Source organism: Balaenoptera borealis (assembly GCF_965194805.1).
Source record: "Balaenoptera borealis genome assembly, chromosome: 19".
Lineage (NCBI taxonomy): Eukaryota > Metazoa > Chordata > Mammalia > Artiodactyla > Balaenopteridae > Balaenoptera > Balaenoptera borealis.
This window is the reverse complement of record NC_138878.1, coordinates 69,192,768-69,208,541: the sequence shown is the minus strand read 5'-3', so window position 1 is coordinate 69,208,541 and position 15,774 is coordinate 69,192,768. Positions and strand designations below refer to the sequence as shown.

Genomic DNA, 15,774 nt, shown 5'->3' with positions numbered 1-15,774 from the left:
AGCTTCTGTTTAGATTTCTAAGGAAATAACTATATTGTCAATGGATAATGAGTTGCCCTTATCTGAATTTTAACATATTTTTCTTAAAAAAAATGTGATGATATAGAATTATTTCAGCAAACTATGCAGTACATAAAGATAAGGCTGCAGAATAATGATGTCCTGGGATAAAGCGAAAATAAATGTCAGCGAATCCACATCGATATCAATAAATAACTGAGTAAGTAAATGCGGCGAAGGGACAGCTCTTCCTGACAGCACCGCTCTTAAGTCCCTGGGCTGGAGGCGAAGACTGGGCGCAGGGCGGGCTGTGGGAGCCCGGAACCCTGCGGCCGACCCCCGCCCAGGGCTAGGGGACTGGATCCGGCGCGGTGCCGAGCAGAAGCGAAAGGCAGGCACTCGGGTCTCTACACCGCACGGGTCCAGCGGTGGCCGCGGAGTCTCCTGGGACGCGCACATCCGGGTTCCGGCGCGCGCACGCGCATTTGCACCGAACATGGCCGCGGTAGCCCCCGCCGCTGCCGCAGGTGCCGCTGGCCTGCCTCGGGTGAGTCCGCTGCGCCCCTGGCTCTTTCGGTGCCCCGATTTCCCCCCGAGGGCGGTGTGTGTGTGTCGCGGGAGGCGGTGTCCGCTGGGTCCTGGTGACGCAGGAGCGGAGCGTCTGCCGGCGGGTTTCCCGCGGGCAGTGGGCGCGTCCGACTCGCAGGGCCAGGGGTCCGCCCGAGGCGCGGCGGCCCTAGCGAGTGAGGACGCCCCCGGCCAGTGTAGACGCCCCCCTTCTGCGGTGTGGATGTCCCCCGGCGGGTGTGGACGCCCCCCTTCAGCAGTGTGGACGTCCCATGCAGTTGAGGACGCCCCCCGGCGAGTGTGGACGCCCCGCTGCGGGTGTGGACGTACCTCGGCGGGTGTGGAAGCTCCCTCTTCGGGTGAGGACACCCCAGCGATTTCCTCCGTGTTTCCCGGCGGTTCCGCGCTCGTATTGCGCTTGTCCTTCCATAGGGGCCTTTTTGCCCTTGCCTGCCGGGTGTCCTGGCCCGGCCGCTGGGGCGAGCCCTGGGTCTGCCGCCCTTCTGCTGTCGGGTGGTGGGAGGGCCCGTGTGGGCGTCGGTGGGTCTCGGGCCGAGGTGGCCGCGTTGTACCCGCAGACTGTGCCGTTTCCCACCACTCGGCAGACCGGGAGGTGTCAGATCACCTGTTTTTTCCCCACCTAATAGCTGCAAAATCAGATCTTGCTGCAGTTCTCAATGAGGGCTGCGTTTTTCCAACTGTTAGTGGCCACTTCGCTTTCCTCTTCCTTGGTTTAGTGGGTTCGTTTCCTTAGCTCCTCTTCCCCCAATAGTTTATGATAAAAGTTTTTCTACATATAGAAAAGTTGAGACACTTGTGCGTCCTTATACCAACTCATTAACTCTCTGCTTTACTTGGTGTATGCCCTATATTTGTTCCCTTTGTCCACCCTTTTAGCCACCCACCAACCTTTTTGGGATACAAAGTAAATGGCAGATATCACTCCACTCCCCCCTCAAACACCTTACTATGCTTAACATCAGAGTTTAATATTGCTTTTTAAATTTTTGAGGGAAAACTGACTTACATTGAAATGCACAGATATTCATTGTATCACTGGATGAGTTTTGACAAATGCAGTCCAAACCTTTATCAAAATTACCATCACCCCAGAAAGATCCCTTATCATTTGCCAATTTTAAAAAATTGCTTGTTAGCGACTTGGGCTTGTAAAAATATGTTTTGAACACTAAGACTTTGTTATTTTTTCCACCCACAGCAAGTAACTTTTCTCCCTTCTATTGATTGTTTCTCTCCCTTAGCACCCGACTTTTTATTTTGAAGTTTTACGCCTACAGAAATGTTGCAGGAATAGTTCAATAAACACTTGTAAAACCATCCAGATTATCAAGTTATTAATACTTTGCCTCATTAGATTTACCCTTCTTTTCTCCCTGCCTCAAACACACATCTTTTTATATCTTACACACCCTCCCACAAGAAGACAAAAGGTTTATTACTCACGTAATGAGACTGTCTTGGAGAGCAGGGCAGACTTCCCATGATGATCCAAAAAAGTGTGAGTGGGACTTCCCTGGTGGTCCAATGGTTAAGTCTTCTCCCTTCCACTGCAGGGGGCGTGGGTTCAATCCCTGGTCGGGGAACTAAGATCCCGAATGCCATGTGGCACGGCCAAAAACCAAATAAACAAACAAAAATCGTGAGACAGCAGGAAAAGGAGGCTCACTGGGCTTTTATAGTGATTAATGGAGTTGGGATGAGGGTGGCCTTGCACTGGTTGGGGCTTGCATGGTTTGAACGTCCTGCCAACACCAAGGAGAAAACACTCAGGCTTTCTTGTTAGTTTGCCTGGTTTGCAGAAGGAGAAGGGGCAGTAGGTGGTGGTGAGAACGGGGGGGTTGAAAGCTGTCAGCAGTCAGTCATCAAAAATGAAGTCAGGCTGTTAATCACAATTGGTAATGAGGTGGGTAACTTTATTTGGACACGACTAAAGTTAGTGGCAAACAATTTATTTTTGTTAAAGAATGTATCATTTGAAGAAGTAAACATTATCATGTGTAGTCCACAGAGATGGCAAGAACCATGCAGATGGGGTCAGGCATCTGAGGTCTGGCAACCATTGATGTCAAACATCCAGTCATTGGGCTTAAGTGGATCCCTCTGCAGGGTCATAGAGACTGGGTATAAAGCCCTTCAGAGGTGAGTGCCTGGGAATGGAATTCTCCACAAGCTTTATTTTATTTATTTATCTATTTATTTTTATTTTTGGCTGCGTTGGCTCTTCGTTGCTGCACGCGGGCTTTCTCTAGTTGTGGCAAGCGGGGGCTGCTCTTCATTTTGGTGCACAGGTTTCTCATTGTGGTGGCTTCTCTTGTTGCGGAGCATGAGCTCTAGGCGCGCGGGCTCAGTAGTTGTGGCTCATGGGCTCAGTGGTTGTGGCACATGGGCTCAGTAGTTGTGGCGCACGGGCTCAGTGGTTGTGGCTTGCAAGCTTTAGAGAGCAGTCTCAGTAGTTGTGGTCCACAGGCTCAGTAGTCATGGCTCGTGGGCTCAGTAGTTGTGGCTCGCGGGCTCTAGAGTGCAGGCTCAGTAGTTGTGGCCTGTGGGCTCTAGAGCACAGGCTCAGTAGTTGTGGCACGCGGGCTCAGTAGTTGTGGCTCGCGGGCTCTAGAGTGCAGGCTCAGTAGTTGTGGCCTGTGGGCTCTAGAGCACAGGCTCAGTAGTTGTGGCACATGGGCTCAGTAGTTGTGGCACATGGGCTCAGTAGTTGTGGCACGTGGGCTCAGTAGTTGTGGCTCATGGGCTCAGTAGTGGCACGTGGGCTCAGTAGTTGTGGCCCATGGACTCTAGAGTGCAGGCTCAGTAGTTGTGGCGCACGGACTTAGTTGCTCCGTGGCATGTGGGATCTTCCCGGGCCAGGGCTGGAACCCGTGTCCCCTGTGTCAGCAGGCATGTTCCTAACCACTGCGCCACCAGGGAAGCCCTCTCCGCAAGCTTTAATCCCAAGATACCAGAAACATGCCAAGTGGAGTCTAGACCAGTAGTTCTGACTCCAACAGATTCAACACGTGCTTAATTGTTTAAATAGCTGTATCGAGGTATAATTCATATACCATATAATTCACCCTCTAAGGTATACCATTCAATGCTTTTTCGTATATTCACCAGGTGGTGCATCCATCACCCAGATCAGTTTTAGAATATTTTCATCATCCCCCAAAAGAAAACCCCTGCCCATTAGCACTCACTTCCCATTTCCTCCATCCTTCTTAGCCCCAGGCAATTACTAATCTACTTTCTGTCTCTACATTTGCCTATTGTAGGCATTTCATATAAATGGCCATACAATATGTAGTCCTTTGTTTTGGCTTCTTTCACTTAAAAATGTTTTCAAAGTTCATCCACGTTACAGTGTATCAGTACTTGGTTCATTTTTATGGATGAATAATATTCCCTTGTATGAGTATATTAATTCGTTTATCCATTCATCAGTTGATAGCCATTTGAGTTGCTTCCATTTTGGGAGTATTACGAATAATGCTTCTGTGAACATTCACATACAAGTTTTGTGGGGTTTTTTTTGTGGAAATATGTCTTCATTTCTCTTGGATGACCTAGGAGTGGAACTGATTGTAGCCACCCTAGTGGGTGTGAAATGGTATCTCGATATGTTTTTGATTTGCAGTTCCTTGATGGTTAATGATATTGAGCTTCTTTTCATTGTGCTTATTGGCCTTTTGTATATCTTCTTTGGAGAATTGTCCATTTAGATCCTTTGCCCATTTATGAAATGGGTTATTGGTCTTTTAATTATTGAACTCTAAGAGTTGTTTATTTATTCTGGATACCAGTGCCTTATCAGATATATGATTTGCAAATATTTTATCCTATCCTGTGGATTGTCATTTTACTTTCTTCGTAACATTCTTTGAAGCACAGAGGTTTTAATTTTGATTAGTCCAGTTTATCTACTCTGTCACTTGTGCTTTTGGTGTTGTATTAGGTTTCTGCAGAATTATGCCTATGTTTTTCATTTAAGAGTTTTATAGCTTTAGCTTATATATTTAAGCTTGTGATACATTTTGAGTTATTTTTTGTGTAATGCTCAGTCTTTTTTTTTTTTAAAGGTGGATTATCTGAAGTCATTCTGTCTCTGCTCTTTCCACAGGAGGAGTTCTACTTTTTTAAAAAAATTATTTATTTTATTTTATTTATTTTTGTCTGTGTTGGGTCTTTGTTGCTGTGCACGGGCTTTCTCTAGTTGTGGCAAGCGGGGACTACTCTTCGTTGCGGTGCATGGGCTTCTCACTGCTGTGGCTTCTCTTGTTGCAGAGCACAGGCTCTAGGCGCGTGGGTTTCAGTAGTTGTGGCTCACGGGCTCTCGAGCGCAGGCTCAGTAGTTGTTGCTTGCGTGCTTAGTTGCTCTGCGGCATGTAGGATCTTCCCGGACCAGGGCTGGAACCTGTGTCCCTTGCATTGACAGGCACGTTCTTAACCACTGTGCCAACAGGGACGCCCAATGCTCAGTCTTTATGATCAATAGTTGCAATATGCCTTTTACTGTCCTGAAGAGAATTTTATAGATAATATTAAATATCCATATAACTTTAAAAATTAAATGTAAAGAATCAATAAAAGGAAAGGCATTTGTATTAAAAAAATTATTTCTATATTTAAATGTTTGGCACAGCTACCTTGAAAACATAAGAAGCAGTCTGAAAAAAAAAAAAAAAAAAAAGAAGCAGTCTGCTGCTGGAGATTGTAGGTTTGGGTTAAGAGAAATAGGACAGTCAGAATTCATTGTCTTCAGTGAAGTTGAATGAGGTGAGGTATGGCTGGATACTGCTGGAACAGTGAGTGTTGTGGGTGGATCCAGACCAGGCGTATTAAATAGGAACGGAAGAAAGTACCTTGGTGGAAGCAGGTTCTAAGCACTTACTTAGTTAAGGCAACCCAGGCTGTCTGGATGGTCTGGGGTGACAAGTGAAGGGTCAGTCACCCCCTCTGCTATGACCTGGAACAACATCAGGACAATTTATCACAGAAAACAGTTCTCCAAACAGACCTGAAGTCTCATCATGTGCTGGGGCAACTTTCAGTGTATAGAAAGCCTTAGAGACCACCTTCTTTGGCGGCCATGGGGTAGAGAAGGACAGGCTGGGGAAAATGAGTCATACTGGGGCTCCAGAGAAGTGGTATTGTGAATATCTGAGGTCAGAGGACGAGTGGGGTGGGGGGGAATAGAGACCCCCCCCCCAAATTTGTGAACAGCATCAAGGTGAATTTTTTACAACATAGTTTTGGTATTATTGTACTGCCAAAAATAGCTACACAGATATGTATGAGGACAATAATACGAGATTTTTAAAACAACCTTAATTAATGAAATTCAGTGTAGTTCCTGCATTAAATACCCTAATTTAATACTATTTCCCTGATGTCTGTCCTAATGTCCTCCTGTATGCTTGTGATTGTTTGTTCTTTCTGCAGTAACCGCTATGACACTCAGGCCCTCATTGATTGAGCATAGAGTTGGAATGGCCAGTTTTGGTCAAGGAGAGAGATGCAAAATAGGGAATGAGTTCATGAATTCAGGGCTGTATCTGGACTTCCTTTCAACTTCCTTCCCCTAAATGAAGGCGCCTTTTCCCTGATGTCTTGTAACACATGTAGTATTGTTCTGTAGTTCAGTACCCCAGGTTAATACCTGCAGGGACTTTGGTCCACAGGTTGGTCAAACATCACGTGGAGCGGTCCCAAGTGTGTTAGCAAATATGCATCCCTGGTCCAGGCCCATCAGATGCTAGCAGTTCCCCCTGCTTCCATCTTTGTGACCACCTGACACCTCCACAGATTTCTGGAAGCCCCCAGGGGAAGTACTGCAAAGGTCAAGCGCTGCAGGTCAGGCTAGGTGAAACTTGTCCCCTTATAGGTGTAAAATTACTTATCACAGCTTTATTGAGATATAATTCATATATCATATGATTCATTCATTCGAAGTGCACAACTCGGTGGTTTTTTAGTATATGCACGAAGTTGTGCAGCCATCACCACTATATATTTCCAAAACGTTTTCATCAATCCAAGAAGAAACCCCATACCAATTAGGAATCACTCCCCATACTGCCTTCTCCCAGCTTCTGGCAGCCACTAATTGACTTTCAGTGTGTATGGAATTGCCTCTTCCGGATGTTTCACTTAAATGTGATCATACAATATGGAGTCTTTTGTGTCTGAGTTCTTTTACTGCGTATAATGTTTTTAGGATTCATCTGTGTTATTGAAGCATTTATCAGTATTTCACTCCTTCTTAAGGCTGAAGAATATTCCATTGTGTGTATTTCCACATTTTGTTTATCCATTCATCGGTTGGTAGACATTTATTTGGGTTGTTTCCGCTTTTGTTTATCATGAATAGTGCTGTTATGTACTCATAATTCATGGAGAAGTTTATGTGTAGACATACGTTTACACTTTTCTTGAGTAGATACCTAGGAGTGGAATTGCAGGGTCATATGATGACTCTGTTTAACTTTTTGAAAAACTGTCAGACTGTTTTCCAAAGCAGCTGCACCATTTTATTTATTTATTTATTTTTTGGCTGCGTTGGGTCTTCGTTGCTGCTCGCGGGCTTTCTCTAGTTGTGGCGAGCAGGGGCTAGAGCACGGGCTCTAGGTGCGCGGGCTTCAGTAGTTGTGGCACATGGGCTTGGTTGCTCCATGGCATGTGGGATCTTCCCAGACCAGGGATCAAACCCGTGTCCCCTGCATTGGCAGGTGGATTCTTAACCACTGCACCACCAGGGAGGTCCCAGCTGTACCATTTTACATTCCCCCCAACAGTGTGTGAGGGTTTCAGTTTCTCCACGTGCTCACAACACTTGTTATTGTCTTTTTTTTTCCTTTTTTTTGCCGTGCTGTGCGGCTTGTGGGATCTTAGTTCCCCGACCACAGATTGAACCCAGGCCCATGGCAGTGAAAGCCTGGGTTTTGATTAGCATTTCCCTAATGACTAATGATGTTGATCATCTTTTCATATGCTTATTGGCCATCTGTATGTCTTCTTTGGAGAAATGTTTATTCAGATCCTTTGCCTATTTTTAAAATTCGGGTTGTCCTGTAATTATTGGGCTATAAGAGTTTTTTATATCTTCTGCAAGTCCTTTATCAGATACATGCTCTGTAAATATTTTCTCCTGTTTGGTAGGTTGTCTTTTCACTCTCTTAGTGGTATGTAAGTCTTATTTCAATAAAGGAAGTATCTATTATAGATGAAATGGACATTCCCTTTGCTCCTCTAGGGCTGTTCCCTTCCACACTCCCAAGACAGTCATGATCACAGCTTTGGTAGATGTGTTGCCAGGGCCTTTTAATATTTTTACTTAGAGAATACTTTGTGTGTCTAAAAATTTTCATTAAGTGGTATCATCCTATATGTGTCTGACTTACCTCATATTTTTTAAGTGCACACATACATCCTGCCCTTACAGACTTGTAGGGAGGTGCTCTCCATCTCTTGTTTCCACAGGACAACTGTAGGCCACCCAGGCCCCAGTCTACTCAGAAGGCTCAGTAGAGGAAACATGCAGCGTGGTAATACGGCAGCCTCAGGAGGTCTGAAAAGTAGGAGCAGCCAGGAGTGACAGCTCGGGATATGGTCCTCCTGGCCAACTGGCCCCTCCGCATCACTGTTGAGTGCTGTGGACCTAGCAGGCATCTGGGGTCTTGGCCTTGGCTTCAGACTGAACAATTCTCATGTTTTCTCACGTGTGATGTTTACCTTAATTCCCTGTGTTCGTAGTTGATAAGAATTTTCATCATGAGTTGGAGCTTTCCTTAAAATACCTTATCAATTTATTGACGTAGGGTAAAGGGGTCTACTACTTTAATCTGAGAGCATTTTGATCAAGAGTCTGGGTGAGATTTGTTCAAATTACTTTCTGAATTTATTGAGATAGGATGTAGGGGGTTGTCTTCTACTTTAATTTGAAAATGTCAGGAATCGTATCAGTAGATGTTCTAATGTTTCATAGGCCTTCTTTTGTAGGATAAATCCAATGTTGCCATTTTGATAACTTTCTTCTGTTTCTTAATTAAATCCCCTTTTTATGACGAATATCACCTATGTATGCCTTCTTGTTCTTTATTTTATGATTACTCTTGCCAAAGGTAATTTCTTTAGTCTTTTCAAATAACAGACTTCTGGTTTTCTTCATGTTCTTGGCTGTTTCCTTGTTTTCGGTTTCTGTAATTTTTGATCTTACCTTTATTATCACCTTCCTTTCACCTTCTGTTGGTTTTCTCTGTGGCTCTTTCCCTTACTTCTGAAGTCGAACAGTGATCTCACTAACTTTCAGTCTTCTCTTTAAAATACGAGCATTAGGGACTTCCCTGGCAGTCCAGTGGTTAGGACTCTGTGCTTTCACTGCTGAGGGCGCAGGTTCAATCCGTGGTTGGGGAACTAAGGTCCCGCAAGCCGCATGGCATGGCCACAAAAAACAAAAACAAAAACAAAACAAAACAAAAACAAAAAACAATAACAAAAAAAACCCAAACCAAAAAAAAAAACCCATGCATTAAAGACCAGCATTTTTCACCTAGGAACTTCTTTAGCTGCATCCTCCTTTGCTATGTGTTTTGAGATGTGCCATCATCATCAGTTGTTCAGTTCTCCGTGTTTTCTAAGTAGATGCTTTCTAATTTTCATCAAGATTTCTCTGATCTGTGAATTACTGAGAAAAAGATTTTCATTTTTCCAAATAAATAGGGTTTTTTTTTAAAAAAACTTACTATTATTTTTTGTATTTGGCGTTCTTTCCATTACTGGTTTGTAACTTGACCACATTCTTTGGCCTGGTTTATGACCAGTGTTAGCAAATGTTCCACTTGTGCTTGGAAAGCCTTTGGCTCTAATTATTGGTAGTGGGTCTTCATTCAGCTGTGTGACCAGGCTGGCTAATTACATTCTCTTATGCTTGTCTCTATTCAGTCTTTCTACATTTCCATTCCTGATAGAGGTTCATAAACCCTCCCAGTATGGTTGGATTTGCTGACTTTGCTTTGTGTTTGGAGGCATGCTGTTAATGTAGACATCTTTGCCATTGTTATATTGCCCTGTTATCATCCTTGAAGTTTATTGTTGGTTAGCAAAGCACCATTCAATCTTTGTTTGGTTAGCATTTGTCTGTTCCAAACTTTTGCTTTTGTTTTCTGTGTCCTTTTGCTTTTGGTGTCTGTTACAAACACATTTTTTAATGCAGTCTGACACAGTGTTTATCTTGCCCATCAAAGCCACTTACATTTATTGTTATTGGTAATGTCCTATTTTATACTTTCTATCTTAACCTGTCCTTTTTGAGCTTTCCCCCTTAGCACCTTCTTCTGGATTGATCTGTTTTTTTTCCTTTTCTTTATTATTCTTTTCTCCTGTAACAGGGTTTTTCAACTTCAGCACTATTTACATTTGAGTTTTGAGGCTGGTCATTCTATGTGTGAGAGGCTGTCTTGTGTTTTAAAGGTATTTCACAGCATCCCTAGATTCCAGTAGCATCTGACCCCAAGTCATGACAGCCAAAAATGTTCCCAGATGTTGTCAAGTGTCTTTTGAGGGTAAAAGCGTCTCTGGTTGAGAACCACTGCTCTGTGGGCTTGGAAGTTTTACATGACATTTATTCTTTTATTCCTGACTTGACCAGGTCTAACATGAATCATGAACAAGATAAGAATGTAAGGACACTTAATTTTGCTACCCTGTTTTCATCTCACAGGCCACTGCCATTCAGTATTTTAGTCCATCCCACTGTTAACCCCTGAGTCATTGTTATTGCTTCATTTTATGTGGTCAGCGCTGGATTTTATTTAAATACATGTTCTCTCCATTCCTTCCTTCTGGTTTTTTTTTTTCCCCTGAAGAACAGTTTTTTTCTAATTCTTTTGGCAAGTGTCCTTGGATTTAAACCCTGCTTTTGCTTTTCTGAAGCTGCCTTTATCTTACTTTCACTCTTTTTTTAAAAAATTTTATTTATTTCTTTAATTTTGGCTGCGTTGGGTCTTCGTTGCTGCATGTAGACTTTCTCTAGTTGTGGTGAGCGGGGGCTACTCTTTGTTGTGGTGCGCGGGCAGTGAGAAGCGGTGGCTTCTCTTGTTGCGGGGCATGGGCTCTAGATGCATGGGCTTCAGTAGTTGTGGCATGAGGGCTCAGTAGTTGTGGCTTGTGGGCTCTAGAGTGCAGGCTTAGTAGTTGTGGAGCACAGGCTTAGTTGCTTGCAGCATGTGGGATCTTCCCGGACCAGGGCTCAAACGCGTGTCCCCTGCATTGGCAGGCGGATTCCCAACCACTGTGCCACCAGGGAAGTCCCTTACTTTCACTCTTGAACAATCATGTATCTGACAGTTTTTTCCCTTGGCACTTTGATGGTAATCTTCCATTACTATCAGGTTTCTATTTTTGTTACCAAGTTAATCACAGTACTGTTCATTCCTTCACTGGTGGTCTTTTTCCTGGTGGACTTTAAGACCATTTCCTTAGGTATAGCTTGATGTCCAGTTATGCTTGGGACTCAGGCTTTCTGAATCTAAGACACCACCAAGTGGAATTGCAAGGTGGCAGAATGTGCCTGTTTTATGTTTTGATGGCCACTACCAAGTTACACCGCCAAGTGGACTGACCTCTTTACGTGCCCACCAACTCTCTTCTTGCATGACCTGCTCAAGCATTATATTATCATGCCTTGTTTTACATTTACTCGTGTGAAATGTGCATATTTTGTATTCTTAAAGTTACAGTTTGTAAATGCCTTTAGGTGCAAATGAGCAAGAATTCATGAATTCAGGACATTTCTATTTTCTCTCCATCAAGTTCCTCCTTGTATCCTTTACCCATTTTTTTCCCTTTTATGTGCTGTTCTGTAAGAATTTTTTTATAGATCTCCGGCACTATTCCTTTGTCTCTTTTATACTTTATAGTATCGTCTCTCCACCTGCCACTTGTATTTTGACTCTTACTGTGTTTTTTGTTGTTTAGAAATTTTTTAAAACTAATTAATTAATTTTATTTTTGGCTGTGCTGGGTCTTTGTTGGTGCGCGCGGGCTTTCTCTAGTTGCGGCGAGCAGGGGCTACTCTTCATTGTGGTGCGCGGGCTTCTCACTGTGGTGGCTTCTTTTGTTGCAGAGCACGGGCTCCAGGTGCACGGGCTTCAGTAGTTGTGGCACGCAGGCTCAGTAGTTGTGGCTTGTGGGCTCTAGAGCGCAGGCTCAGTAGTTGTGGCACACGGGCTTAGTTGCTCCGTGGCATGTGGGATCTTCCCAGACCAGGGCTCAAACCCGTGTCCCCTTCATTGGCAGGCAGATTCTTAACTACTCTGCCACCAGGGAAGCCCGAGAGCCAGTTTTCTTGATATCTTCAAGTCAAAGGGGTGGAAGCATGGTTAGAGAAAGATCCATAACAGTGAAGACGCTGGCAGCCACTTACAGTACTGTCTGTTCCCCAGCTCAGAGCCAGCCTTACACATGACGTAATTCTCATAATAACCCTGCAGGAAGGTCGTTGACAGATCTAGGAATTTCAGAACTTTCAGGTTACCAGGTCTGTGTTGTGTCCCATCCACGAAGGCAGAACTCTGACCACAAAGGTGGGGTGAAAACTGCTCGTTCAATGCTATTGTAAGCCCATTGTGAAGTGGAGGATCCGGAGTGTGTACTGATTGTTGGTAGGGGAAGTGGGTGGTGGAGACAAGCACACAATGGCCGAGATGTGTTCCTGTGTGATCAGAGTGACACCTGGCCTCTGATCTCCCACGTCTCAGGCTAATCCTTTTGGTGATATTTACCCCCAACACCATTCCCCCTGCCTGTTCTCTAGGAGGGTGGAAATGCCATGTGGCTCTTCTTGAACCTGTTCTTGGCTCCATCCCTCGACTCTCACAGTATCTCCCCCTCATATAGATCTGAATTTCAAAGAGAAAACAAGTAAAAAGACACACCCACACACTTGCCCTGTCACCATCTTTCATTCCTCTTCCACACACGGCTTCATGTGCTTAAGTCTGTCTTTTTCATTCTTTGCTTTCCAGCCTGGGACAGAAGATTGAAAATGACAGCTGAGAACATTCCTGAGGAAGAACTGTCCTGTGACATGGAGATGGAAGGATTTACACGAGAGGGTCCTCATTTCTCCATTCTAGGTAACAGTTGGGACTGTGAGAACCAGGAGGGACATTTGAGGCAATCAGCCTTAACTCAGGAGGAACCAGGAGCTCAGGAAGCAATTCGTGAATATCCCGGATTTGGGGAGCATTTGAGCGTGAGCCCAGACCTTCCACGACGTCAGAGAGTTTCCACAAGAAACGGTTTCCATGTACGTGGCTCAGGTGTTAAAAGCCTGGATTGTGACCCAGCTTTACACAATTGTCAGAAAAGTTATGTAGCTAAGAGAACGGGTGACAGTGACACCTGTGGGAAAGCCTTCAACCATTCCATGGAAGTTATTCAATTTGGAAGAACTCAAACTAGAGAGAAACCCTATAAATACCCTGAAAGTGTTAAGTCTTTCAACCATTTTACCCCTCTTGGTGAACAAAAAATAATGAAAAGAGGGAAGAAACTGTATGAAGGTAAGGACTTTGGGGACATCTTTACCCTGAGTTCATCTCTTAATGAAAACAGGAGGAACAGCCCTGGAGAAAAACTGTACACATGTACTGAATGTGGCAAGTGCTTCAAACGGAACTCTTCTCTTGTCTTGCATCACCGAACTCACACTGGAGAGAAACCTTATACCTGTAATGAGTGTGGAAAATCCTTCTCCAAGAACTATAACCTAATTGTGCATCAAAGAATACATACAGGAGAGAAGCCCTATAAATGCAGTAAATGCGGGAAAGCCTTCAGTGATGGGTCAGCTCTGACGCAACACCAGAGAATTCACACTGGGGAGAAACCTTACGAGTGTCTAGAATGTGGGAAAACCTTCAACCGAAATTCATCCCTGATTCTGCATCAAAGAACTCATACAGGGGAAAAACCATATAGGTGTAATGAGTGTGGGAAACCTTTCACCGACATCTCCCACCTCACTGTGCATCTCAGAATACACACTGGGGAGAAGCCTTATGAATGTAGCAAATGCGGAAAGGCCTTCCGAGATGGCTCATACCTCACCCAGCACGAGAGGACTCACACTGGAGAGAAGCCCTTTGAATGTGTGGAATGCGGGAAATCCTTCAACCGTAACTCTCACCTCATTGTGCATCAGAAAATCCATTCTGGGGAGAAACCCTATGAGTGTAAAGAATGTGGGAAAACTTTCATTGAGAGTGCTTACCTCATCAGGCACCAGAGGATTCATACTGGTGAGAAGCCCTATGGCTGTGATCAGTGTCAGAAACTTTTCAGGAACATTGCCGGCCTCATACGTCACCAGAGGACTCATACTGGCGAGAAGCCCTATGAGTGTAATCAGTGTGGTAAAGCTTTCAGGGACAGCTCCTGTCTGACCAAACACCAGAGAATTCACACTAAGGAGACCCCGTACCAGTGTCCAGATTGTGGAAAGTCCTTCAAGCAGAACTCTCACCTGGCAGTACATCAGAGGCTCCACAGCAGGGAGGGTCCCAGTCATTGTCCTCAGTGTGGGAAAACTTTCAGAAGGAGCTCTTCCCTCATCCGACACCAAAGATCACACCCTGGAGAACAACCCGTGGATATTTAATGAACGTGGGCCACGCTCATCTTCCGACTGGCTCTCAAAAACCTATGTGAGGGAGAAGTGTCTTCAGGGGTGGCTCCTCCCTGTCAGTGGAAAAGACTGCTCTGAGCTGTCCAGCAAACTGGTGGATGTGAGACATTCCTTAGCCATCCTTTTAAGTCTATACATTAGGGAACTCTTGCAGAGGATACAGGATAGTAATAAATACGGCAAAGGCTTCAGGGATGATTCAGCCTGTACCAAACATGATAGTGCATACACTGGAATAAAACCTGAGAAAGTCAGGTAGATACTTCCCTGGAGAACTCACCTATCCGTACATCCAGGTCCTTAAACTGGAAAGAGCCTGTGTAATCGGGAAGAAGAATCCTTTAAGAGGGAGTGTCTGCCTTACTGTACGTAAGCAAACTCTTACTGGAATCCAGCGAGGGAAGCTGTCGGCAGGAGCCCTTGCTGTCTTAGCTGTGTAGCAAAGGCATGCTGGTGAGAAACCCCACACAGTGCTCCAGCTCACAGCAACCACAGAATTACAGCGGATTGACATTTGAATGTATTTCCGCGTTACATTCCTGCCAGGTGCTGAGGACTCATTTCAGCAGGGGCACCTGGGTGAGGAAGTCGCTTGTGAATGAACAGTGATGTTATCCCTCTTAATGTGGAGAACAAAGCAGGTTCTCCTAAGAAGGAAAGGGCTGCTGCTGATAAATATGCGTTGCTTTAGTTGTTGAGACAAACAAACAGAAAAACACTGAGTTGTTATGTTTACGTTGTCATCCCTCATTGTTCATTTCAGACACTTGTGATTTGTTCCATGCAACCATGCCAAACCATGATGATAAAGGTTTTGTTGCCATATTGAAAACGCTTATAATATGGCCGGCAACCAAAAGCATAAAATAGAAGATTTGCCATGTAAAGTGTGCACACATACGGATGTAGGTTGGGAGTTGATCATGGAGAAATAAACATGGGGTCTCCTAAGTGACTGTTACTTGTGTATGATTTTTCCTCTATCACAAATCATACATTGTTATAATCATTTGATGAGGAATAAAGAGGTGGAGATAAAAAGAGGTGAGTTTGGGTTTTCTTTGGACCTTTTTAAAACCAGAAGTGGCTAAGTCAGGGTCGCAGGGCAGTTGTAAGCATGGATGGGGGCATCTCGGCAGAGACTTCTCTGAATCAGCATCCCACAGCTCAGGGCCTAAGAATAACTTCTTTCTTTGGGACTTGGATAATGAGAGGGTGTTATTGTGAAGAAGAGGGTGGGTCTCCGGGAATGGGGAGTAGGAGGCTACAGAGAGGTCTGGGAGGACCTGGGAGCATCCCTCCTGAGGCCCTGCAGTGCTGGCTGGCTGAGAGCTGCTCACACTGGTTGGCATAGCCTCGGAGCCCCGGGGTGGCTCCCCTTGGAAGTTTGACTTGTTCCTATGGAGGCAGAGTCAGAGGGAAGGTCACTGAGCTAATTAAGGCTATGAGATAATAAATCTGCGTTGTTTTAAGCTATGTTTGTGGTACTTTGTTATGGCAACAATAGAAAC

The 15,774-nt window shown here is 44.7% G+C and overlaps 1 protein-coding gene across 1 annotated transcript in view; it reads left to right on the top strand.

The window, feature by feature from the left end:
- ZSCAN1 (zinc finger and SCAN domain containing 1) overlaps positions 1 to 15,774 on the top strand; it is a 45,281-nt gene continuing 29,507 nt past the window's right edge. Inside the window, exon 1 of the transcript XR_014237886.1 lies at positions 1 to 547. The gene's annotated coding sequence lies outside the window, so the exon portion shown is untranslated. The remainder of the gene's footprint in view (positions 548 to 15,774) is intronic.